At 41.4% G+C, this 26,943-nt stretch overlaps 1 protein-coding gene across 1 annotated transcript in view; it reads right to left on the reverse strand.

Annotated features, from left to right (window-relative positions):
• Positions 1–26,943, reverse strand: part of LOC120408086 (guanine nucleotide-binding protein G(q) subunit alpha) — a 212,114-nt gene that overhangs the window by 126,821 nt on the left and 58,350 nt on the right. The gene's annotated exons all lie outside the window — the stretch shown is intronic.

Genomic DNA, 26,943 nt, shown 5'->3' on the forward strand with positions numbered 1-26,943 from the left:
GAGCCTAGGTTGGGAGCTACAGCAGCAAAGCATTGTGAGGTACCCCAGGTTCACTGGTCTGGATGGAACCCTGGAATATCACAGGCCCCAATTCGGATTGGATGCTGCTGTAATACAAGTCACAATAACCTTCCAGCAGCAGGCTTTGCTCTGCCCCTGTTGCAGTTCCTCTTTCTTCCTCTGCCCCTTCCCCTGCCCCTTCATTGCAATAAGCTCTGGGGTGGACTGTTTAAAAATGCTATGGAGCTGATGCCTAAACCTCAAAGCCCCCTCTGCTCAGACACAGTTCACCTGGCTCCACAGTATGCAGAAGTGGTCTCATCTCCATAGCTAAGCATGGTGGTGCTCATTACAGGGAGAACCAAGGTTGCAATATCCCACACTGCAGCCTCCACCTTCTATGCACTATAAATCTAAGGCCTGGTCTACACTAGGCGTTTAAACCGGTTTTAGGAGCATAAAACCGATTTAACGCCACACCCGTCCACACTGAGAGGCCCTTTATATCGGTATAAAGGGCTCTTTAAACCGGTTTCTGTACTCCTCCCTAACGAGAGGAGTAGCACTAATATCGGTATTACCATATCGGATTAGGGTTAGTGTGGCCGCAAATCGACGGTATTGGCCTCCGGGCGGTATCCCACAGTGCACCACTGACCGCTCTGGACAGCAATCTGAACTCGGATGCAGTGGCCAGGTAGACAGGAAAAGCCCCGCGAACTTTTGAATATTTCCTGTTTGCCTAGCGTGGAGCTCAGATCAGCACGTGTGGCAATGCAGTTAAAAATAAAAATAAAGAAAGAGCTCCCGCATGGACCATGCGGATGTGATCGCTGTAAAGGCAGGCAAATCTGTTCTATCAGCGCTCCGTTACAGAAGACGAAAATCAAAATCATTTTTAAAAAATCTCCAGACAGACGCCATAGCAGGGGCTCAGCGCACTGCTGCATGACAAACGTAACGGAAAGCCAAAGAATCAAATGGACGCTCATGGACTGGAGGACTCAAGCTATCCCACAGTTCCTGCAGTCTCTGAAAAGTATTTGCATTCTTGGCTGAGCTCCAAGTGCTTCTAGGGTCAAACACAGTGTCCGCGGTGGGTCAGGGCATAGCTCGGCAATTTACGCACCCCCCCACCCACCCCCAGAAGTGAAAGGGAAAACAATCCTCTCTTGACTCTTTAACATGTCACCCTATCTTTACTGAATGCTGCAGATAGACCCGATACTGCAGCACTCAACACCAACATCCTTGCTCCCCCCCGCCATGGGTGGCTGATGGTGCAATATGACTGGTATCCGTCCTCGTCATCAGCCTATTGGCACATGGGGCAGTGCAAAAGAACTGGTAACCATGCAGACTAGCATCGGTGAGGTCTATCAAGGGTGCCTGGCCCTAATTTTTCCTGGTAGATGGTGCAGTATGGCTGATAACCATTGTCGTCATAGCAACAGGGGGCTGAGCTCTGTCAGCCCCCCACCCTTCATGTGTAAAAAAAAGATTCAATTGCCCCTGGACTAGCAGAGGGATGCTGGGCTCCTCTCCTCCACACTCCTTACTGTCCTGTCTGGACTATCATAGCAGCTGGAGGCTGCCTTCCACTCATTTCTCACTAACAAGTCAGTGTGTCTTATTCCTGCATTCTTTATTACTTCATCACACAAGTGGGGGGACAATGCTACAGTAGCCCAGGAAGGCTGGGGGAAGAATGGAATCAACAGGTGGGGTTGTTGCAGGAGCACCCCCTGTGAATAGCATACAGCTCATAATTTCTGCAGGATCTGACACAGAGCAGCTGTGCTCTCTGATAAAGTGGTTCTCTAGTACACTTGCCCATATTCTAGGCAGGACTGATTCTATTTTTAGATACCAAAAAGGAGGGATTGACTCTGGGAGTCATTCCCAATTTTGGCTTTTGTGCCCCTGGCTAAGAGCAGCCAGGGGCACTTATGATAGCAGCAAATGGTGCAGTGCAAAAGGACTGGTAGCCATGCTCATCTTTTTACCAATTTATGGATTGGTAGATGGTGCAGTATGGCTGGTAACCATCTCTGCTGTCATGCAAAAGGCAAAACAGGCTCCATGATTGCCATGCTATGGCATCTGCCAGGGCAATCCAGGGAAAAAAGGCGCGAAATGCTTGTCTGCCATTGCTTTCCCAGAGGAAGGAGTGATTGACGACATTTACCCAGAACCACCCGCGACAATGATTTTTGCCCCATCAGGCACTGGGATCTCAACCCGGAAATTCCAAGGGGCGGGGGAGGCTACGGGAACTATGGGATAGCTACGGAATAGCTACCCACAGTGCAACGCTCCAGAAGTCGATGCTAGCCTCGGACCGTGGACGCACACCACCGATTTAATGTGTTTAGTGTGGCCGCGAGCACTCGATTTTATACAATCTGTTTTACAAAAGCGGTTTATGCAAATTCGGAATAGTCCCGTAGTGTAGACGTACCCTAAAACAAATATCTACATAACATATGCATCCAGCAGAATATCTGGCTACATTTACTATTGTTATATACCAGGGGTTAGTAACCTTTCGGAAGTGGTGTGCCGAGTCTTCATTTAGTCACTCTAATTTAAGGTTTTGTGTGCCAGTAATACATTTTAACCTTTTTAGAAGGTCTCTTTCTATAAGTCTATAATACATAACTAAACTATTGTTGTATGTAAAGTAAATAAGGTTTCAAAATGTTTAAGAAGCTTCATTTAAAATTAAATTAAAATGCAGAGCCCCCTGGACCGGTGGCCAGGACCCAGGCAGTGCAAGTGCCACAACAATCAGCTCGCGTGCTGCCTTTGGCATGTGTGCCATAGGTTGCCTACCCCTGTTATATACCAAATTAGAAATGTGTGATTGCAAAGGATTGTGGGACTGCGGTCAGGGTAAGGTTGAGAAGCATTTATCTAGTCCATCTCCCTACATGTGCAGAATTGTTGCCTATACTATGTGTTCCAATGGTTTGGGTAGAGTCATTTAGAACTTGACAACTGATGGGGCTTCCTGTGAGATAGGATTCCACAATCTTCTAGATGACAATCTAATCTAAAATCTCCTTGTACTCACAAAATCTTCATAGAGATTTAAAAAGCCATTATTGTAATGCTACACATCTGTTCTAAGCACTCTGAAAGCAAAGTTCAATTTAAAGTGCAACTGTAAATGCACCTTGGCATGAAGAAGAATCCATATATTTGGTACAATAGTATTTTAGATGCTTTTTAATATCACAATTACGAAGGATTAGGAACATTGCCTTTGGATTCAGTACGATTATACTCTGAATTCAGCAGGCAGACTAACAGGCTCTGGAAGAAAATTTGCACTAGATAAATAAATTGTATTTAGTCTCTCCGTAATACTTATTTCTCAAGTAGGACAGATTAATGATTTTATGCAATGCTTTAATGACATACAGTTTTAGCTACCAGGGGTACAGAAGAACCACAAAATGATATGATGGGGGTAAATCTCTTGTCTTTTCTTTCCAACAAAAATGTTACATTTGAAGCCTGTTACCTACACACAACTATTAAGAATTCAAAAAATATAAGACTGTGGGCTCTCAATTAAAGGGAACTATCAGTGGAGGCTGGCTGCTTCTGAGAGTGAATACACAAACCTCACCTATTTCCCCTCTCCCCACACTGGGGATTTGGAGATATGGGATGCCAGGAGGTTTTTGTAAATTTAAAATTAAATGTGTGCACTGTGGTTCACTGTTAGCTATGTTTTAAATTTAGCCCTAGCCTGACTATGTTTATTCACATTTTGTAGCAAACTAGGGTCAAATTATCCTTGCTACTTGACAGGCTGCAGGAAGGCTCCCTCCTCTGTATACAAAGTAGCCATACGGAGAATCATAAAATATTAGGGTTGGAAGAGACCTCAGGAGGTCATCTAGTTCAATCCCCTGCTCAAAGCAGGACCAACACCAACTAAATCATCCCAGCCAGGGCTTTGTCAAGCCTGACCTTAAAAACCTCTAAGGATCGAGATTTCACCGTCTCCCTAGGTAACCCATTCCAGTGCTTCACCACCCTCCTAGTGAAATAGTGTTTCCTAATATCCAGCTTAGACCTCCCCCACTGCAACTTGAGATCATTGCTCCTTTGTCTGTCATCTGCCACCACTGAGAACAGCCAAGCTCCATCCTCTTTGGAACCGCCCCCTTCAGGTAGTTGAAGGCTGCTATCAAATCACTCTTCTCTTCTGCAGACTAAGTAAGCTGAGTAAGTCATGTGCCTCAGCCTCCTAATAATTTTTGTTGCCCTCTGCTGGATTCTCCAATTTGTCCATATCCTTTCTATAGTGGGGGGACCAAAACTGGACGCAATACTCCAGGTGTGGCTTCACCAATGCCAAATAGAGGGGAATAATCACTTCCCGTGATCTGCTGGCAACACTCCTACTAATACAGCCCAAGATGCCGTTGGCCTTCTTGGCAGCAAGGGAACACTGCTGACTCATATCCAGCTTCCTGTTCACTGTAATCCCCAGGTCCTTTTCTGCAGAACTGCTGCTTAGCCAGCCAGCCAGTCAACCTACCTTAGTACCTTTGTTGGTAATCTCAATGCAATACCCAAGAACTCAATGAGCATACACAATGAAGTAGGACATGGCATGCGTAATGTGAGGTGGTAGCTAGGTCAATGGGAGGTTAGGTCTGCACTGCGGGTTAGGCTGGTTTAACTGCATCACTGAGGGGTGTGGATTTTTCATACTCCTGAGTGATGTAGTTATACTGACCTAATTTCCTACTGCAGAAAAGGCCTGAGAGTCATTTCTTCTCAAAGGCCTTCTCCCAACAACTTGGTTTCAAATTGGCCCCAAGCTGAATCAGTACTGTCTTTCTGAGTTTATAGCCAGAAAGCTCATCTGCCTGTGGCAGCTGTTCATAGGTTTGTCAAGCAGTAGCAAAGAGAAATTTCCAACTCTATAGTCAGTTTAATAGTGGCTGTTTAGAACCCCAGAAGCAGTAGTGAAACTGAAGAATCATATGAATTTTATGCTGCTGCCATAAAAGCAGCAGAGATAGATACTATAGTTATTCAAGGAGAAGAAAACCCCCAAAATAAGAGGCTCTGAAAGAGTACAAAGGCCAGGAAAGTAGTGGAGACCCATTTCCCCCACTCTGTGGCAACCAGGGGAGGGATAGAGAATAGAGATTTTCCCCCCACCACCCTTGGAGCAACCAGGAGGAAGGGTAGAGTACCTGAGTTCCCCCCTCCCCACACTTCATTCACCCCTTTTGCAAAAACCAGGAGGCTTGAGATGGTAGAGAAGGCTCCTTTTCTCTACCTACAACTTGACTGGGCTGGAACCTCACATTTATCAGTTGCCTAACAGTTAGAGGCTAATATAAAGAATAGATCCCTCCAGTAGAATGCCAAAAAAATTATCGGAGCAGAAATTCCAGCCTAGCAAATAGTGGGTGATACGATGAGTGAATGAATAAATAAATTCCAACCCCTCTGCCTCCTAGCAGCTGGGGGCATCTGGAGTGCCAGGTTTCTCACATGGGTGTCGCCCCAGGATCTTAAGGACATAGGAATTGTAGTCTTATTGTTATTTGTTTACATTTATTTCTAGCTAGTAGGTTTTACTACAGGTGTCTGGAAAAAGTCTCAAGGCTTATCAAGTGGATAGGCTCAAAAGAAAGCAGTAAGCACTGGAGTATGAAACACTGAAGTGAAAGGCATGCTGCTGCTACCAACAACAACATATCATGGCCAAATGACCAGAAAATGACTTTCCTTCCCACTTAATTCAATCATTGGTTATCTTGACTCACCATTTATTTTAAGCCTCAGGAACCAAATAATTTTCATTGAAAATAATAGTCTCCACCTGATTTACTGTGATCACTTTAGGGAGGTTTAATTCAATCAATGACTATAGAAAGTTGCTATTTAACTAATAAGGAATGCAAAAGCTGCGAATCAAATAGGAAAAAAAAAAAGGCCAAGGAACTACAGAGTAGGTGGTACAAACAGGACTAGGAATTAGGTAGATAAAGTTAGGTAGGTATTCCTAATTTGATTGCCCAATGTCCATCTTTATAGTATCTACACCTCAATAGATGGCATGGATGTTACCCTCTCGTAGGATGGCCAACTTTCTAATGTCTGAAAACTCCCACTACCCTGCCTCTTCCCCCTTGAGGCCCTGCTCCTGCTTCATCTCTTCCCCCGAGGCCCCAGCCCTGCCCCTGCCTCTTTCCCCCAGGCACACCCATGTTCCATCTCTTTCCCCCAAGCCCCGCCCCTGCTTGCTACTCTCCCCTCTTTCCCCCATCGTTCACTGTTCTCCCACCCTCAACTCCAGCGTGAGCAGCCCCTAGGGATTTGTAAATCCTAGCTCCAACAGGCTGCCTGGAAGTGCAGGTCAGAAGAACGCTGCAGCCGCATGGGAGCCGCCAGGCAGCCCCACTGGCGAGCTAGGATGCAGCCCTGCTGCATGGCAGCCTCCCGCCTCTCTCTGTGTTGCCTGCCCAGCAGCCCTCTTCCCCACCTGCTTGAGCCCTCCCTACCCCGGAGCTGCCTGAGAGTGTGGGCAGTGGAAGCGCCAGCTGGTGGGGCAGCTCATGTTCCTTCCCTCCCAGGGAATGTTCCATGTCCACTGGGAGCCCCTTACCCTGCTCGCCGTGGGCCCCTGCACTCTGTCCTCTCCCACAGCCCTGCAAACCATGCTCCTCAAGGGCTGCCCGAGCCAGTGCATATGTGCTGCTGCAGGTGCTGCTGCAGGTGCTGCCACTTCTGCCCCCGCACCCAACCGCAGTAACCAGACTTTTAGTGTCCAGTCAGTACATCTGACTGGACACTGCCAGGTTCCCTTTTCAACTGGGACTTTCCGACTGAAAACCAGACACCTGGCAACCTTACCCTCTGTACTCAAAAGAGCCAAGAATGACAGAGACAGACAGATACAACAACTACATCCTGGCCAATATACTCTTTAGCAGTACTTCACACCTGTGAGAAGGTGCAAGATTACTACTTCTGTAGACTTTTTTAAAAAGTTTCAGCAATTACTTCTTTGGAAGCAGGGCTAAAATTAATTAGTTCAATGTCTTCCTGATTTGAGCTGCTAATATTTTTCCTGCCAAGTACTGCAGATCCAGCAGAGAGAGAGAGAGAGAGAGACACACACACACAGAGACAGAGTGAGCAAAGAACAGGACAGGCATATACAGAATCTAGAGGAAAATACTATTAAATATATTGAGGCAAACAAAAGTAATATGATCATTCTGGTGTCTAAGACACTGCTAAGTGAATTTCAATTTATTTTCAATTTGTTTCCTATTGATTTTTTTCCTCTTCTCCACTTTGCTAAATGAGATGGCCGATAATGTATAAAACAATTCTCACCTTTTGATGGCCTTGTCATCCAGTCCCAGCTTCTGACAGTCAGAGGTTTAGGGACATCCTGTGCACGGAATTGCATCATGGCTAATAGCCACTGATGGACTTATCCTCTATGAACTTCATTGGGTGACCCTGGTTCTTGTATTACATTAAGGGGTACGTAACACTTCCTTATTAACTTTCTCCATAACATGCATGGTTGTATTTTATCGTATCCCCCCTCAGTCTTCTCTTATCTACTCTGAACTATTCCAGTCCTTTTAATTTCTCCTCATATGGAAGCTATTCCATATCCTTAATCATTTTTGTTTCCTCTCTCTGTGCCTTTTCCAGTTCTAACATATATCTTTTTTGAGATGGGGAAGTATTCAAGGTGTGGGTGTCCCATGGATTTATATAGTGGCATTAAATGTTCTTGTTATCTGTACTCTCCTTTCCTTTCTTAATGGTTCCTAACACTCTGTTAGCTTTTTTGACTGCCGCTGCATATTGAACAGAGAACTATTCACAATGACGCCAAGACCTTTCTTGAGTGGTAACAGCTAATTCAGAACCTACTATTCTGTGTGTATAATTGGAATTATTTTTTTCCAATGTGCATTACTTCGCACTTAACATTGAACTTCATCTGCCATTTTGTTGCCCAGTCACCCAGTTTTGTGAGATCTAGTTGCAGCTCTTCAGTGTCTGCTTTGGACTTAACTATCTTGAATAATTTAGTATCAGCTGCAAATTTTGCCATCTCACTGTGTACCCCCTTTTCCGGATCATTTATGAATATGCTAAACAGCACAGATCCCTGTATGGATCCTTGGGAGATCCCACTATTTACTTCTCTCCATTCTGAAAACTGACCATTTATTCTGATCCTTTGTGTCCCATCTTTTAACCAGTTACTGATCCATGAGAGGACCTTCCCTCCTATCCCATAACAGCTTACTTTGCTCAAGAGCCTTTGCAGTGGGATCGTGTCAAGGCTTTCTGAAAGTCCAAGCACACTATATCCACTGGGTCACTATTGGCCACATGCTTGCTGACCCCCCTCAAAGAATTCTAGTAGAGTGCTGAGGCATGATTTCCCTTTACAAAAGACATGTTGACTGACTCTTCCCCAACATATCATCTATGTGTCTGTGTTCTTTACTACAGTTTCAGCCAATCTGCCTGGTACTGAAATCAGGCTTACCAGCCAACTGCCAGGATTACCTCTGGAGCATTTTTCAAAAATTGGCCTTGCATTAGCAGCATTAGAACTGACCATGTTTCTGCCCTCACAAGCAATAGCAAGACACAACTCTTGTCAATTATAATCACCTGCAAGATCACAAAAGTTAAGCCATCAAGGAGAGCTGAAACTAATCCACGAATGCACGTCCAGCATCCTCAGTTTGTTGTTGTGTTGCAGTGCTAGGATTTTAATACTGCTGGATACACATTTTGGAAGGCTGAGATTTGCCCCTCACTCCCAGAACAATTAGAAATCCACTGCGATTTTTTTTTTAATTTAATTTTTGGATGGAGGGAATCAGTTTTGGGCCCGTCCTTTTAATTTTCCAAATATTTCGAGCATGATTACAGATCCCTCACTCATGCTGAGCCATTACGCATGTGAGTAATCCTATATCAATGTGAGCAACGGCTCATCAGCATGAGTATGAGTTCAACCAGTGGGCCCATCATAAATTAAGGCTTAGTCAGATATCTCCTTGGTGACAGCCTGAAGTAATTATGGGCCAAGTACAGCCCCAGGTCACTGGAATCAATCGTGTCGCTCCCATTTCCACCAGGAATTAAAGGTATAAGGATTCTTGAAGCTATCTGCTAAGTCTAACTATCTGCTCAGTCTGTTATACAAAAAGAGGATTTTCAAATAATGGGCTGTATTGGGACGTTAAGCTGTCCATTGAGTTATTAATGGACCTGCTGCCTGCATAGCGAGGACAGCATAGGGCCCTAGCATTTTAAGAATAATTTCAGTTTCAGTTAAATGTTCCATGGTAGCTGCTTTATTGAGGTGGACAAGCATGAAAACTTCCTTCACTCACTGCTAACCTGACATGCAAATTCAGGGGGGAAAACAAACAAACAAACAAACACACACACACAGTCCATACTAGCACATGGGGTGATCATAAAATATATCTTAACTGATTCCTGAGTTAGTGGTTTTCTCTGCAAGAAGAAGCTGACTGTGCTAGTTCTGCAGACCCCACCCTGTCAACACATCAAACTTGACTGACCTATGGACTGCAGATTACATTTGTATGAATATGCTATCTGTATGCAAGTCACATGAATCAGTGACATATGCTGTACACATACACTAAACGTGGTGGGGGCAGGGAACACGTTGGCCAACAGAGTCAGTCTTTTTCTGTCATGAGGTGAGGTAAAAATGATTTAATGAAGTGGGGTTGGGAGAGAGAGAGAGAGAGAGAGGGCAACAGCCTGAATAAACTCATGGCAATCTGTCTTTCAAGCATAAATCCTCTTGTGTTTACTACCATTTTATCAAAGGAACTGTGAATCTAGGATTTTTAACTTCCCCCCTACAGCTACGTTTGAGTTCTTTTCAGCCCACAAACACTATCTTTTTGTTTTCATATAATCCAAAGAGCTATTCTAGAAGATTTAAAGGCACTGTATAAAAAAAGGGGAGGGGCAGGAGAGGGGAGGGAGTTAGAGGGAGAAAAACCATTAAATTGTATTTGTTATAAAATAACTGAGCACAAGTGCTGCAAGTTACAAAATGACTCGTAATTATTGGAGAGCTTATCAAAGGATTCAGCTTTGCTAACCTTAAATAGAAAATTAGCGAAGATCTCCAACTAAAAATGGAATGAGCAGTTCAGTTACACCCCCTTGTCAAAACCAGCCTCAAGCATAAAAACATTGACATCAAAGGAACAACTGGAAGCTTTTCCTTGGGTTTTGAAACTGTTAGTATAATTTAATAACCTATTTTAAAAAGCTTTTGAATACAGACAAACATTTTAGCAGAGAATGGAGATTTTCTTTTTAAACACTGAGAAGAGCCAGTGCCAGCATTCATTTCACCATATGAAAGGAAGTTTACTGGAGCTTCTGTCTCTTGACTAAGCAAAGAGAAACTGGATTTGTTCAAGTTTGCAGTTTTACTATTTGTTTTATACTGAATAGTGATACTAACGTGGGTTTTTTTGTTTTTGTTTTTAAAAGAAAACTGCATTATAAATTGCAGTGTTTAGAAGCTGAAATACACCTAAATCACTGACAACTGATTTGTATGATATGAAGTTTCGTTTCCTAAAAATATTTTTCCAAATTTAAAAAACAAGTTATTTCTATATTTCACGAATTACTTGACAACGTGTTGCTTTAAAAGACAATGACTGGAGAAAAAGCATTAGGAACAGATAATGGTCTATCTGTGCAATGTCAATATTGAACTGAAAATTATGAGATTTCTTTAAAAGAGAGATATCCCCCTTAGTCTTGTGGCCACATTCCATTCTTGTATGAAAAGGAGGTGCAAGATTCTATTGATGTGCATATATTCAAAGACAACATTTGAGTCAAAAAATGAAAACAAATAAATCAGTTCTGATAGATACTGATGGTAGAATGACAGTTGCTTACTGTAACAGTAAGGACAAACTGTTTTTTGATTATCTCAGGGAAATAGCTTGTTTTGTTCCTCAGCCAGATACATTTTGATTAATCAGTAACATCTAACAGCAAATGTGTATATTATACATTGAAAAACTGAAGGCAGAGGAGTCTGGTTTTGAGTGACTGATGTTTTCTAGATTAAACTCTCCTGTAATGTGGGAGACATGAGGCCAAATCCAGAGCGTTCCTCTGGGGTGGTGAGCACCCTCAATCCATGCTAGATCACTCTTAGGGCCAAATTGCTGGGTTCAACCCAGCTACATTCAGGACAGACCTTAGGAGGGAAACAAAGTTGGAGGTATGACACCTTTTTACTCCCCTGACCCTGGGAAACTTCTGTAGGATGGTTTGGCCACAACATACGTTTGAACAGTCTCAGGGCTGCTCTAGCTTACATCAGCTGGAAACAAGCTTCTGGGTGCCACTCTGTCAGCCTAGGGTAGCCAGAACACCTCTGGCCACTCCTCCGCATACCTTTGACATATTTCCTGCACTAGGATTAGGGGCAAGAGTGGTGATGCAGAGCCTGGAAGCTCGTGATATACAGTCAAGGATTCTGCAGCTGACTGTTTAAGCCAACTTCCATCTTTTTGAACATGCTGAGTAGCTCAAAGCCTAAGTATAGAGCGTGGCTGAAGAGCTGGCCCTGAGCCTTTCACATCTACCATCAGACAGGGTTTTGAGACCATAATAGTACACTTAGCCCTGGGAACAGGGAATGGAAATACCTTGTGCCATTCCAAAGTAACTCCTCCATTCAGTTAAGATACATAAAGAAAGAATAACAGGCTGCAAATAAGGAACCTCTCCATCTAGCTTTTAAGCAATGTAAAGATGTTTTCTTCCATGAACTAATAATATAAGGTTTTTACACTGAGTTTGCTTGGTTTTTTTAATAAAAGAAACTGTGAAAAAAGGGAACAATAGCGAAACCTATCACATGTACAGAACTTAATATTTTAAAAAGTGCTTTACAGACATTAACCAATTAATGTCACAGCATTTCTATGGAGGTAGGACATTTTCCCAACTTGCAGAGAGGGAAAGTGAGGTTAAAAGGTCAAGGCTAACACGTGCAACAAGTTAAGCAATCAAGGGCCCAATTCTGTACCATTACAGTGAATAACAACATTGAGACATCCTAGCCCGAATTTTGTAATCATGAGTCAAAAAAATTTAAAAAGCCCTTTTAAAGGAAGCTTGAAACTAAAGTCTTCATCCAGAAACTGAGGCAGCTTTTAAGCAGGAAGCTGCGTGTGAAACGCTGGATTCCCTCTATGGCAGGGGGTATGCTGGAAAACCATTCAGAAGCAAGAGGTAGCTTATATTAGAAAAAGGAATTTATTAATATAGAAGTGCAAAGCCTGAAGTTGCCTCTTTACAATGATTTTCTGTGTAAATTGTATGTATTTGCTTTTCCTTACTATTTCATCCTTGATGCTGTGATTATTCCATTAAATAAACTTTGTTTCTATTTACCCCAAACAGGTCTCTAGTGTGCAAACTGTATGGAGTATGTCCCCAAAGTGAACTAGTAACTCGGGGGCAGATTTCATGCCTTCAGGGGTGATGAACCAGAGGGGAAAGTCAGAATGCCTGGTAGTTAAGAACTTGGGAAGGACGGCTCTGGGGAGACACGGGAATGGAAGGGCTGTTGGTGTCAATCTGCAAGGAGTAACTAGGCTGGCAGAAGTCAAGGGGAGACCTTTATGCTTGTGGGCTGGGTACTGGTGTCAGGGCTCTGAGCCACAGCTGCACAGCATTCATAGACCTCAGGAGATCATCTAGTCCAACCCCCTGCTCAAAGCAGGACCAACACCAACTAAATCATCCCAGCCAGGGCTTTGTCAAGCCTGACCTTAAAAACCTCTAAGGATCGAGATTCCACCACCTCCCTAGGTAACCCATTCCAGTGAACCCATTCACCACCCTCCTAGTGAAATAGTGTTTCCTAATATCCAACCTAGACCTACCCCACTGCAACTTGAGATCATTGCTCCTTTGTCTGTCATCTGCCACCACTGAGAACAGCCAAGCTTCATCCTCTTTGGAACCCCCCTTCAGGAAGTTGAAGGCTGCTATCAAATCCCCCCTCACTCTTCTTTTCTGCAGACTAAACAAGCCCAGTTCCCTTGGCCTCTCCATGTAAATCATGTACCCCAGCACCCTGATCATTTTCATTGTCCTCTGCTGGACTCTCTCTCGTTTGTCCACATCCTTTCTCTAGTGGAGGCCCCAAAACTGGACGCAGTACTCCAGATGTGGCCTCACCAGTGCTGAATATAGGGGAATAATCACTTCCCTCTATCTGCTGGCAATGCTCCTACTAATGCAGCCCAATATGCTGTTAGCCTTCTTGTCAACAAGGGCACACTGCTGACTCATATCCAGCTTCTCGTCCACTGTAATCCCCAGGTCCTTTTCTGCAGAACTGCTGCTTAGCCAGTCGGTCTCCAGCCTGTAGCGGTGCATGGAATTCTTTCTTCCTAAGTGCAAGACTCTGCACGTGTCCTTGATGAACCTCATCAGATTTCTTTTGGCCGAATCCTCCAATTTGTCTAGGTCACTCTGGACCCTATCCCTACCCTCCAGCATATCTACCTCTCCCCCCCATCTTTGCGTCATCTGCGAACTTGCTGAGGGTGCAATCCATCCCACCGTCCAGATCATTAATAAAGATGTTGAACAAAACCAGCCTCAGGACCAACCCCTGGGGTACTCAGCTTGATACTGGCTGCCAACTAGACATTGAGCCATTGATCACTACCTGTTGAGCCCGACAATCTAGCCAGCTTTCTATTCACCTTATAGTCCATTCATCCAATCTATACTTAAGCATAAGCATTAAGGCACCCAAAGTTACAGGGCAGGTGGTGACAGGACCCCTGAGCTCTGGATGATCCCTGAAACATCACAATGTGTCAGCTGATTGGTCAAATACCTTCTAGTCTATAAAGTACGTATCAAATCGAGTTTCTGATACAAAAACACTGTGTGGGAAAAATGTGCATAAAATATTTGCTCATCATCAGAAGCCACACTTGCAGCTTCTCTAAATGTAGCTAATCTCTATTACTGTTTCCTTTGTTCACTATTCTGTGTAATGTTACTAAAACTATTGGCTTCTGATTGCTAACCACATCATAGCACTGCAGATCTGTTTGCTCGCTCGGCTCTACAGCTACTTGAATGCAGTGTTTCTTATTTTTCATACATATGGGCCTCAATCTCCTCTGCTCTGCACCTTGTATAGTCAATGTCTGTTTGAAGTGGGAGTAAAATCAGAAGGGCAGCATTTTACAACCACCCTGCCATCACCTCACACAGACAGAAGTGACTACCCAAGGTGTAAGTCACTGGAGAGTCAGACCCATGTGATCAGTTCCAAGTTATGTGCTGCTGGGCTCAACAAATATCCTGCTGAGATCCCCTACAGGCTTCAACAACTGCCATGTATATGATAGGATTGTCAACCTGCTTCTGACTGTTATTTCCTTCCAGTTCCAGGCAGTTCTTGTTTATTCACCCCATTCTTTTTTCCAACAAAAGGCAATTGCACCTGATCAATGATGCAGGATACCACAGGTGACACATCAGAGACTGAATCCATCAAAGGGACCCAATCACCAAGTCTATAAAAATCAAATAAAGGTAGGGGGAAAGCTTACTTGGCACCTTGAAAGAGAGCAATAATTATGTCATGTTCAAAGGATAATGATTTAATGAGCCCATCTAAACAGTGGAGAAGCACTAATGAACAAATCTATCTTTTGAGATTAATCCTTACCTTAGAAGTAGGTTCTCAACATTTCAGCCTATATGTCAATTGTCAAGCTTCCTTTATTTGTAACACTCAACATTTGCTCCAAACCTTCCCCCAAATATATTTCTTTAAATCTTCTCTCACTGAGATGGTTTCATGAGAAGAATCTAATTTTAATTTCTTTCCTGAGAGGAAAGCAGATAATAAAATCTAATTCCCATATACTTTAGTGCAACAGTACAGGACACAAAAATTATACTAAAAATGTCTGAACTGCCACAATTTCATTCTATTTTATGTTATCAAGGCTTCTGAAGATGGTGTTGGTTTCAGTACAGGCAGAAGCTTATAACATCTGTTTGGGATGCAGCCACAAAAGGCTGCCTCCCCATAGTCTGTTCTACTGTATTAGATTACAGAAATTAGAAACAGAAACAGCCTACTAGATCACAGAAGTGCATCTTCCTGCAAATTCAGGATATAGCATTCTGATATGGATTAGCGTGGAGTCTCTTACTACATAGCCCTGTTGCAGTTTTATTATTTGTCAGATGCGTAAAACACTACCCACATTGCTGAGTCACACAGTATCATCAAAGTGCAGTACACAGGAAGCTCTACAGGAAGACCACAAAAGATGAAGAGTGTCCAAAGAGGGACAAGCAGAAGGCTCCCAATGACATACCAGTCAGAGTATACATACTGCTGGAATAAGAAAAGAAAAACTACACAGCAAGCTAGTTATTGCTTCAGTAAATGGTTATTTACCCTTTATAACTTTGTATCTTTAAATAGGGAGAGGAGGAAACAATTTTATTTAGCGGTATTAATTTTTGCAATAGGGAGTTACTGTTTGCAAAATATTTTAATGTCGTATTTGACTGTATCCTGCTAAGGCAAGGGCAGACATGCAATGTCTTGGTTTATCACACATGCAGGACATGAGCTATGCGGCTCTCATCAATTGCTGTACAGTCTATGCCTTCCCCACTTATTTATGTGCGTTTCCTTGCTAAAAGGAAAGGGATTTTTTTTTATGAGGCCTTTTAGAATTAATCGAATAAAAGGGTATGGGATTTTTTTGTTTTCTTATCTTTGTATGCCCGATTAGTGCCATTAGAATTAGTGAAGGGTAAAGCTCAAAAAACTCAGCGGCTCAGTTTGGATATGTGATCCTAAAAGTTCAGATTCTTCTCTGAACACTACAGGGCTCAGTTCACGTTGCAAGCCATACCCCTTGTAGAAATCTCCCAGGCACTCCTTGGCTACCCTATAAGCACTACCCCATTAAGATCACGTATCCCTTTTGTCACGCCCCATGAACTCAGTAAAGACCCCACAATGTGTTTTTCCACATATCCCGTGGAAACTCCTCTCCTTGACTGAATCTTTTAGTGACATCGCAATCCAATGTTTGTGGCATCTCAATTTATCACCATGGAATCAACTGACTCCTCTACAAGGGAATCACACCACAATGATCTCTGAAAGCTGCTTACCAACCAACAGAGCTGGACAAAAACAAACAAAATCTCTCTTTTACAGCTTTTTAATTTTTCCATTCCAAAATGATTTTTGGCCATTACATTTGTCATGAAATTTTTTTTGAACATTTTCTCTTATTTATGTATTTCTTTGGCCACTGAATGCCATAGAAAAAATTATATCCAGAGATTTTTGCACTCTCTTTTTTCCTTTGAAAGAATCTTTTCCTGTTGCTATTTGTAACTTTTCAAAGGTTGAGGCACTTTGGACAAGTTGCAGAGTGGCAAAAAGAAAAATGGGGGAGAAGGAAAAAACAACCACCCTACTCAAAATCCCGGAAAATTCTGTAATTTGCAATTTGTAACTGCAAAACCCCAAAAGCTTTTTGCAAAAAAGTTTCCAGTTTTGAAAAAAGGACCTTTTTGTCTACAAAGATCTGAATGAAGTGTTTTGACCGGCTCTACAAACTAAAAAGCTTCTGTTTAAAAAAATTAAAAAAAAAAAAAAAGGCATCCACGGTGAAATCAGGAAACACACACACAAAAATGACATAATTGGTTTTAAAAAGAAAACCACTTGTCTGACTAGGACTGTGGTTTTGTTAGGTTAAAAATTTCCCCAACCCTTGTTTATTTTTTATTTTATTGCTGCATGTACCTTTAAGAAAGCAAGCAAGCAAGCTGGCTTTTCAGAAAGCTGACAAAGTGGATACTTCTGGCCTCAGAAGTTAAATGACAGATTAAAGCAGGATGCCTTGGTTTGGACACAGAAATTTATATCAAATAACATGGAATGACCCCATTACTACTGAAATGAGTGACAGTGAGGAGACTGCCAGGCCCTTTAACAGATTTTTTTTTTAGACCCTACAAAGGTAGATTGACACTTCCTTAACATGTAAGCTAAATTCAATGGTACTTCAATACTAATGTATACTTGTCAGAGCACTTATTAAAATACCAGCACAAGCCCTGCTTCTGCACAATTATGAGTTGTTGATTCTGTCTGAGAGATTACTAAATGAACCCTGCCAGTGTAAAAGCTATTAAATGTCTATTTAGTATTCAGCAGACTTCTGTTCAAATGATCCTTGAAGGAGCCTTGCATAATTGATGCTACCATATTTCTCCAACTGCAGGCACCTAGCTAAGGAGAACTAGCAGTGTATGATAAAGTGAAACACTGGACCACCCCAAAATAATGATATGTGAATAAACACACATAAGAGAAGCATAAAAGCAAATCATATTTTATACTTTGCTCTAAACCTCTTCTTTATGAGATGAGCTGCCATTGTGACCTGTTTTCCCCCAGGTAACAATGGCATATTTACAAATACTAGAGCTAGGAAACAAAGTCTTCAGCTAGAGCAATGTCCTTCCAAGGTCAAGATGGCACCGTCTCTCAGAGGAGCATGGTGAAATCATGCTTTTAAGAAAGGAATAAATCTAACAAAGAGAACAAAATATAAAAACCATTGGAGCCTATTCTGATCCCAAAGTGCATGCCTTATTTGCTTAAATACAATGATGCACAAACATCAAAGCAGCCATAAAGCAACGTTGCTGGTATCTCGTCCCAATGTAGGGCAATCCTCTAGTGGTGTACAGCTAGTTGCTATACCATACCACCTCTCAACTCCCGGTGTTGGCATATGGGCTGTGTTTAGAGGCGGGGGCGGGGAGGAAGCAGATGTGGCCATGGCTTTCTTTTACTCCAGTGATCCAAAGCTAATGTATTAGTCCCTTGAGACCACGGGAAGCCAGCAGTCTATTTGCACTACTGCTGAGTGCCAAGTCAAGAACTCCTCAGCTGCAGTTGAGGGTCTGGGACCCTGTATTTATAATGCACACACAGACACACTATATATAGTGCATGTTAGGGAGACACTAGTTAGAGCACTTACCACAGAAATTTAGCCTCTTTGTTCTGTATACAGAATATCATCCACAAATTTAAAACACTGAGTATTTGGGTACAGAATGAATCTTCTTAAGAATTTGCAAATAAGGCCCACTTCCTGCAAACACTTACGCACGTGCTTTACTTTCATGTAGTCTGTTCATTAGTTTACACGGTTTATATAGCATTAAACAGTCTGCAAAAATTGTCTTATGGTCTCGTATACTTCTCTGCCAGCAGCGTTATGTCTTAGTTATCCTTTGAGAAATCTCTCTCTTTCATAATCAACATACTGGCCCTTAATTTTCCTCTCACCTAAGTGGACATTTACACCTGTGCAAAGTGAATGCAGAGAGTAAAATGGATGTAAAATGCTAATATCATGAGGCTCTAATCCTCAAACACACGTCCTAGGCACATGGCCAGTGTAAAGTGTGAAGTTATTTATGAGTCTAGGTATGCACCAGCTTGGGACCCAATTTGGTAGAGTTATACATGCTGAAACGGGGTAAAAACTATAGATCTTAGAGCGAAGAATCAGGGTCATTAAGTGCACACACCCATCATTCGGTACGTTCCAGTGTGCATATTAAACACACACTCAAAATTCAAACTAATTTGAGAAAGTAACTTCAATAACTTTTTTTTTTAAATCTCAGTTGCTCAGGGTTAACCATTTTTCTCAACCAAAGTAGATTTGTATAAGGGAAAGTTTTCTTCATCTCAGAGCCGTTACAACTTTTACCACATAGGAAGTGAACAGAGAAAGTGGCAAACAAAAACCTCCAAACAAATGCTGTAGATTTCTTAACACATTTCAGTCATTTTAATTTATCACTAGTCCTGTGTGATAGTAGAAATAAAGTATTCTAATGTCTACCAAACTTGCAGAATTGTTACATAGAACTGGATACAATTTATCTGAAACCCTTTTAGAAAGATCTAATTTCAAGAAAAACAAAATCAAGAAAATATTTATTTGGATCCAATGTTATTATCAAAATTAACTGTGCGGCAATTAAGACTCAAATAGTGTTAATTAATAAAATAATGGAGTGGTATTACTGCTAATCCATGTGTCCATTTTGGGGCACATAAAGCAATACTTCAGTATTAGATGGAGAGTACAAAACCTCATTTCTCAGGTGAAAAACCCCAAGCTCACATTTCATACAGTAGATGGCCTGATTACCCTTCCTATTTTCCATCCCTCTGTCAGGTAGAGTGCCTGCATGAATGTGTGATTATGTGAACAGACATATACAATGATTATTTAAATAGAATTATGTGCCACACATATTAGAATTGAGACTAGACAAGAGCAGAGTTAGTTACTGAGGAAACTAAGGATTTTGGAATTATGTTTTCTCACAGCCCGATAGATCATATGAAATGTACAGAGATCACCAAGCAAGCAGCCACCAGCTCCTGCTTTCCACACTAGCTGACGAAATAAAATATGGTACAGGAAAGATAGAAAACAGACATCACTTCCCAGCCAGCTGTGTCCTTCTGTACATACTAATTTCCTCTTGCCTAAGTATAGTCCTTTATTTATAAATTATAATATTTAAAGTGAACAAGAGATTATTTTAAAATGCTAAATAAAAAAGGAAGAGAAAAACATTTTATTGCCCAACAAAATGAGTTGCTAACATTGAGCATTTAGAATTATGACTAAGATTTCTTTCTGCAATGCATCATATTATGGCTAGGGCCCTACCAAATTCACAGTCCATTTTGGTCAATTTTACGGTCATGGGATTTTAAAAATCATAAAATTCATGATTTCAGCTATTTAAATCCGAAATTTCATGGTGTTGTAATTATAGGGGCCCTGACCCAAGAAAAGGAGTTGTGGGGGGTGGAGGGGGGGTCACAAGGTTATTGATAGAGAGTTTGCGGTACTGCTCCCCTTACTTCTGCACTGTTGCTGGCGGCAGTGCTGCCGTCACAGCTGGGCAGCTGGAGAGCAGCGGCTCTTGGCTGGGAGCCCAGCTCTGAAGGCAGCACAGAAGTAAGAGTGGCAATACAATGGTGCCCCTAAAATAACCCTGTGACCTCCTGCAACTCCCTTTTGGGTCAGGACCTCCACTTTGAGAAACGCTGATCTCCCACCTGAAATGAGTATAGTATAGGGTAAAATCACACAAAAGACCAGATTTCACAGGGGGAGACCAGATTTCATGGTCCATGACACGTTTTTCATGGCTGTGAATTTGGTAGGGGCCCACTTATGGCATATGTATTTCATAATTAAGGCCCTGATCCTCTCAAGACTTATAAACAAGCTTAACTTTAAGCACAGGAGTAATTCTGTTACATTTAGGGGGGCTACCTAAATGCTCAGCATGCTTGTAATTCTTTGAAGAACTGGGGCCTAAAATGGTCTCTCTGTTTTAGTAGTTGGGATTTCACCAGGAAGAGGGGGAAAAAGTTTGTTTGTAAGTTCATTAGTAATAAAACAAAATATTCTCCTGATGCTCGACCTGGTGGCTGCTTACAATGTGCAAATTAGTGGTCTGTAAGCCAAGGTACTGTTAAAACACATACGTTCATGTATTCATCTTCTAGAAGGTTTTCTTTAAACCTCCCTTTTTAATAATTTTTAAATTGACAGAAAGAGAAACACAGTGCAGTACGTATAATGAGACTCAATCAGAAGTCTTGAAACAAAATTGTACTGACATTCATAGAGCGTATAGGCAAACCCCCTTGTTTGTGTGTGACATTAAAAATACACAACGTGCTTAGATGATTGTATATATTATGCAAAAGCTGGCCAGAGTTTTGAGACTGGAGTAAGTCTGTCCCCCAAAAGGAGTAAAAAAGAAAGGCCAAAATTTAGTGAGTACCACTAAGTTCAATGGGATCTGTGGGTGCTCCATGTCTCCGAAAATCTGCCCATGTTTATTTAGGTGCCTTTATCATCATTAGTAGTATTATGACAGAACCTACAACTCATGTAGTAGACATGGCACTAATAAGACAAAGAGTGGGGGAAAGGAAGCATTATTGAGATTTTACAAATGGAGATGTGAGACAGAGTGAAACTAAGGCCCCACTTAAGCAAAGCACTTAAGCACATGCTTGATTTAAAAAATAAGGCGCCCTGGATTCATTGTAAAGAAATAAAATTATCTTTTTATGCGTAGTTTAGGTAGAAGTGAGAGAGAGGGGAATGGTAAGGAGTGGATGAGGACACAGTGGGAGAAAGAAGAATGGAAGAAAGAGGGAAGCTCTCCCATTGAGATGAATGAGGCAGAGGGGAAGCAGTGTTAAAAGAGGGCAGTAGGAGTGCAGAGTGGGGACAGTGAAGTATGGCAGCAAATGGAGCACGGAAATGAAGGAGGACTCAGCTGTGGTTAGAACTAATCAATCAGTCAACGAGCCAGTGTAAAGCCAAGTGTTCACATTGGGAGGATGAGGTTTCTAACAACATCAGGATGCTGCTGTGGAGTGTGTCAGCCCTTAGCACTGCTCCCTGTGCTGCTGTTGGAGAAGCAAGTGTTCCAGAGAGGAGTTGTTGGGTTTTTTAGCGGGGATTGTTTTTTTTGTTTGTTTTAAATAAAGACACCCTGATGTTCCTCTCACTGCTGGCTCCCAAATGAAAAGAAGGGTGAAGCGGTTACTGGGAGCCCTCAGTATTCATCTTACAGCACAGTATGATTCCTGTGAATCTATCGTGGGAACAGTCCATGGTTCCTTTTCTGCACCCATGCTGATAGGTGTGATGCTAATTTAAATCTTGTTACATAGATTTTCATAGTGGCTGGCTCTCAGAAAATCTATTCCTTGCCAAGAAATTGCATCCAGAGGTAACCAGAGTGTAGAATTACAGTGCTTCATTATCTTTGTTTGTAAAACTTCTCTTTATTGGACAAATTTCTTCATTTTTGTGTGCCTTGAGGTGGATTTCTGAGACTACTAAAGAGATATGCTGAATATTAACGAATGCTGACAGTACAAAGCCTTCTTTTCTATAACCTACTTTTAAGACCCTGTCTCAGTCCCTCAGGTTTGAGACTTTGAAGAAAATCATGCAGATGGCACATTTGCTTTGAGAGCAACTTCACAAGCTTGTTTCAGGTTGATAGGCTGTTCTTGAATACTTCATTTAAATATCACAGGAATCTCATTTTTCTAAAAGGACAGCAGTCCCCCAGAATCTTCCCTGTCTAGAAGTCGATGAACAATTTTATTGAACATACTGAAACTTTATTCTTCTTGCATGTCAGGTGAGCTGATTGAGCTAGGCCTTCCTTGTCATCAACAGTGTTTTTTGTTTGAGGTGGCTGGGATTCAACTTGAGAGGTGAGTTTATCTAATTTGGCATCCATAGCTACTACAGATCTTTTACAGTTTTTATTAATTTGTTCCAAAATATTGTGGCTAGAGTTGTCTGGCTCTGAAGCAGCAACGAGACAACTGGATGCACAACAGCTTGGGGTGAATGCTGCAGAGTCAGATTGCGCACACCGAATTTTCACTTTAAAAAAATTGCCTCATCCATTTGATTTTGGATTTTGAAACATTCCTTTTATAACAGGGTAGTAAATATACAGATTGCCTTTTGTAACAGAGTCTCAGGTCATGACCTTGGATAAATGAATACAGAGATATTTGAAACCTACAGCAGAAGTTAGGAACAAGTACAAACTCCTTGCTCTGCTGGCAAGGCTTGCTCTCATTTTTGTCTTTTCAGCCTCTTTGAATCAACAGTTTCTTGCCAGACACTTCATTACAGCAATCTGGCAAGTTAGGTTCACATGGACTTGTTACCGGTGAATGAGATTCTGTGCACACCAGCCACCAATCCAGAACTAGTCTATTGCCTCTCTTGTGCCTGTCTGTTAGGGAGAAATAGAAATAGAAAATTGTCCTTTGGGAACTGTATACCTCCAGTGTAGTGACTTGAGCCTTTTGTTTAGTAGTTCCCCAAGCAAGTGCTTCCATAATGATGGGAGAGAAAAATAAAAAATAAAAAATAAAAAATCCACTCCCACCCCTGTCCCTCTACCACTGGTTACATGTAGAAAATACACAACAGGAAGGAAGGCTCAGGACTAGTGTCTCTGAAGCATTTGCTTCCAATCCACTATTAAGAACACAGATTCTGAGAATAAGTTAGAGGTGAGAATAATGGCTAATAATGCTATGCTGAACTTTGTATCTGACAGCCCTATTGACAGGAGCCTAGACACACATGGCCAAATTTCTGAAAGACAGGCCTACATTTTGAATGTAAAAAATGTGAGTGAACTTGAATATTTCTAGCTGCATATGCAATGATTACTGTTGTAGCTCACACTGTGGATTTTCAGGCACATGTTGCCATTTAGATTCCCGATGAGCCATGTATGGATGCAAAACCTTATTTCTGTATGTAATCCTGGTAATTGCCTATGAATTTTTGCATTTGAAACTCATGCTTATTTTTAAATTTATAAAATGAGCTTAATTGTACATGCATCTTGACTTGTTATAAACTTTAAAAACCTCCACAATTACTTCAACTTTTAGTTTCAAGATATGAAGGAAAAACAATAAGCCTTCTACAAAAACAAACTAAATGCCAACCCATAAATCACCACTCCCCATGTCACGCAATATCCTGAGTGAAGAAACAAGCCGCACCCAATGCCCTAAACCTCAAAAGAACTCAAATTCTGTCAGACTAGCAGGGGGAAAGAATTCTGATGTCAAGGCCTTGCATGATAAAATCTCCTACCACAAGCTCTAAGACTTTTCATTCTAGATACCTAGCTTGAGGCTCTCAGCTGACTTCTCCCACCATGGCAATGAGTCTTACAAACAGCCTAGATCGGAATCACCTTCTTTAATTGAACCAGTTAAGTCTATGCAGTCTATCAGGAAGTCTATACAGTTCCTGAAGAAATGACCTGATATGTATTCTGTGGCTAGCACTGCTTAATAGGTAGGCAGTCGTGTTCTACATTAGCTGCCTCTTCCAAGTGGCCGACATAGAACATATTACAGTTATCCAGTTTAGAAGTCACAGAGGACTAGATTATCATAACAAGGTCCCAATTGCCTATTTAGGTAGACACTGCAGGGGTGGGAAGGGAAAGCCAGTTTTTTTTCCCCACTGGCATCACCTGATATTGCAGGAGCAGTCAGAAGTCCAAAACATCCCTAGATTTTGAGCCTCCTGAACAAAGGATGGAGAAACCCTTGAGACAGAAAATACCCCTGCTATGCCCTCTAGATCAAACCCCCAGTCTCTAGCATTTAATAAACAAGGGCCATTCTATTCTCATGTCTTTAAGCACAATCAGTGTTACTGTGAATTGGAAGCCAAGCAGTTTTCAAAACAGAGGGGGCAAAACAAGCAGTGAGCTAAAAATAGGCTGTTACTCAAACTTCAAGAAATTCTCTAGAGATAGGATTTCCTGATATGAGATTCAAGTCAATAGGAAGTGCCCTTCCTGTGTTTTTTAGGATGCAAGGGTAACGCGTTTGTTTTCAGCAGACTTAAAGTGGACTCTGATCTGAGTTCATTGTTTTAAAGTAACTTTTTCTTCAAAATGTAAATTTGGTAGATCACGTCCCTCAATAGTTAGACATGATTTTGAAAGAAATGTAGTGTCACTTATATTTTTATACGCAAGGATTCTGTAAGGAAATTGTGCATTGTCCCTGTAAATTTAGGATCAGGTCCATATATTCTCATTCATGCTGGGTAGTGCCTTACTTCACACATAGCCCCATCAAAGTCAATGGATCCACTTGTGGTTATTCCAGGAAAGTAAGGGGATCAGACTCTAGCCCTTAAAAGTACCTAGATTTTACATAAGAATAAGTACAATAATCATTAACACTACACAGGCTACACAGTGCCTTTCATTAAACTCACTTGACATAACATATTCAGCCAACTAGAACTCATACAAGAAAACAACAACTAGTTTGGGTAGAGATTATGATTTACTATAACAGAGTTTCCAAATTCTGATTAAAAACAGTTTGGTCTTGTCTACACTAGCAAGCCACAACAGGCTCAATACCTCTTATTGCTGAAGTCGATGATATTTTGGATGCTGTATTTGCAGTTCACCTTTAATAATTAAACCTCATATACTTCAACACAGTGGGTGTCCACCTTAACAGCAGTTTATTAAATCCTGTTGTTTCTGGTTAATAGAGGTTTAGGTCTGTGGATTTCCTTGCTCTTTGACGTTTTGGGTACTTAAACAACAAATACTACAGAGAAAGAATATTTGACTGACTGGCAAGAGTTAATCTCACTTTTGTACAGCACGATTAAATAAACAGAGTAACTGACTTCACAAGAGTCAGAGTGAGGAAAGCATACACTTCAGAGAAAAAATAATTGAATCATTAGGACCATATCTAGCCAGCATTGCAAGAAAGAAACTCTCACTGAAAGGTGAGAGAGTTTGATAACAAAACCCCTGGGAGATTATGGATATTACAAATAATCTCTTTTGATTCTTTGCTGTAGCAGCAAAACACTAAGGTTCTTCAACATTCCCAGCAGCTACAAAGAGATGCTATTAGATAAAATTCAGGAGGTTTTTTTTTTAAAAAGAAAAATACAGGTTTAAGCAATTTTGTGCCTTAAAAATAATACTTTTTCATTCAAATACTTTAAAAATCTATGCAAAGGTAAGCAAATATTATCTCAATTTTATTCTCCTTATTGGAAAACAAACCTCTTCTCTACTTAAGAGACTTGCTCAATGTTAAATAGTGAGCCAGTAGCAAAACCAGGATTAGAATCCATGAGGCAAATTCTCAAATACAAGTTATGCAACTTCCAGGGGCATCAGCAGGAGCTGCATGTATGTATTTGACCCGTAGCTTCTGTGTTCCAGTCCTGTTCTCTGACCACTAGGCATGAAACCTCCCCTATGTTCCAATGAATATTGGGAGGTTTTACTAACTTTCACTGAAGTGTTTAAAAATTTTTAAATATCTTTTTCTTTTAAAAAGTAAATACAAAAAGGGTCAGAAAGAACTCAGGTTTAGCTATATAAAACCTGACAAATGCTTACATAGATTTTCCCTTTTCACATAAAGCACAAATGTTGTGAACTTCAGTGATGTCATCAGCCTCAATTTAATCTGTTTGCTTGTCAGTTTGTGTCAATAAGCATGACTTAAAAGCAATCACATACACATGCACTCACTCCCATTTTAATATTAGTTTGAGTTTCCAAAATATATAGCATTGAAATAACATTTTAAAGTAACATATGCAAACAAGTTTCAGAGTGGTCCATCCTCATTATCACTACAAAAGTTTTTTTTTCCCCTCCTGCTGCTAATAGCCCACCTTAATGACTGGTCTCATTAAGAGTTGGTATAGCAACCCCCATTTTTTCATGTTCTCTGTATATACATCTTCCTACTGTATTTTCCACTACATGCATGTGATGAAATGGGCTGTAGCCCACGAAAGCTTATGCTCAAATAAATTTGTTAGTCTCTCAGGTGCCACACGTACTCCTCGTTCTTAAATGCAAACAAGTTTAGCTTGTATAACAATTTAGTCCTACTTATAGATAAAGCCCTATTTTATGAGTATTTTAAATATTATGGGGCAGATGTCCAGGTCTGGCTGAGCCATGCAAAGGTGGGAAAATAGGAGGAAAGATGGTTCCAGCAATCTCAGAGCATGACAATCAAACTCCACCCTGCTCCTGACAATGCCCCCAGCCAGCCCCAAAACGCTCCCTTAATCAGGTGGATGCCTTTTTAAGGACAGCTCTCTGTCC

Source organism: Mauremys reevesii, linkage group 6 (assembly GCF_016161935.1).
Source record: "Mauremys reevesii isolate NIE-2019 linkage group 6, ASM1616193v1, whole genome shotgun sequence".
NCBI classification, from domain to species: Eukaryota; Metazoa; Chordata; order Testudines; family Geoemydidae; genus Mauremys; species Mauremys reevesii.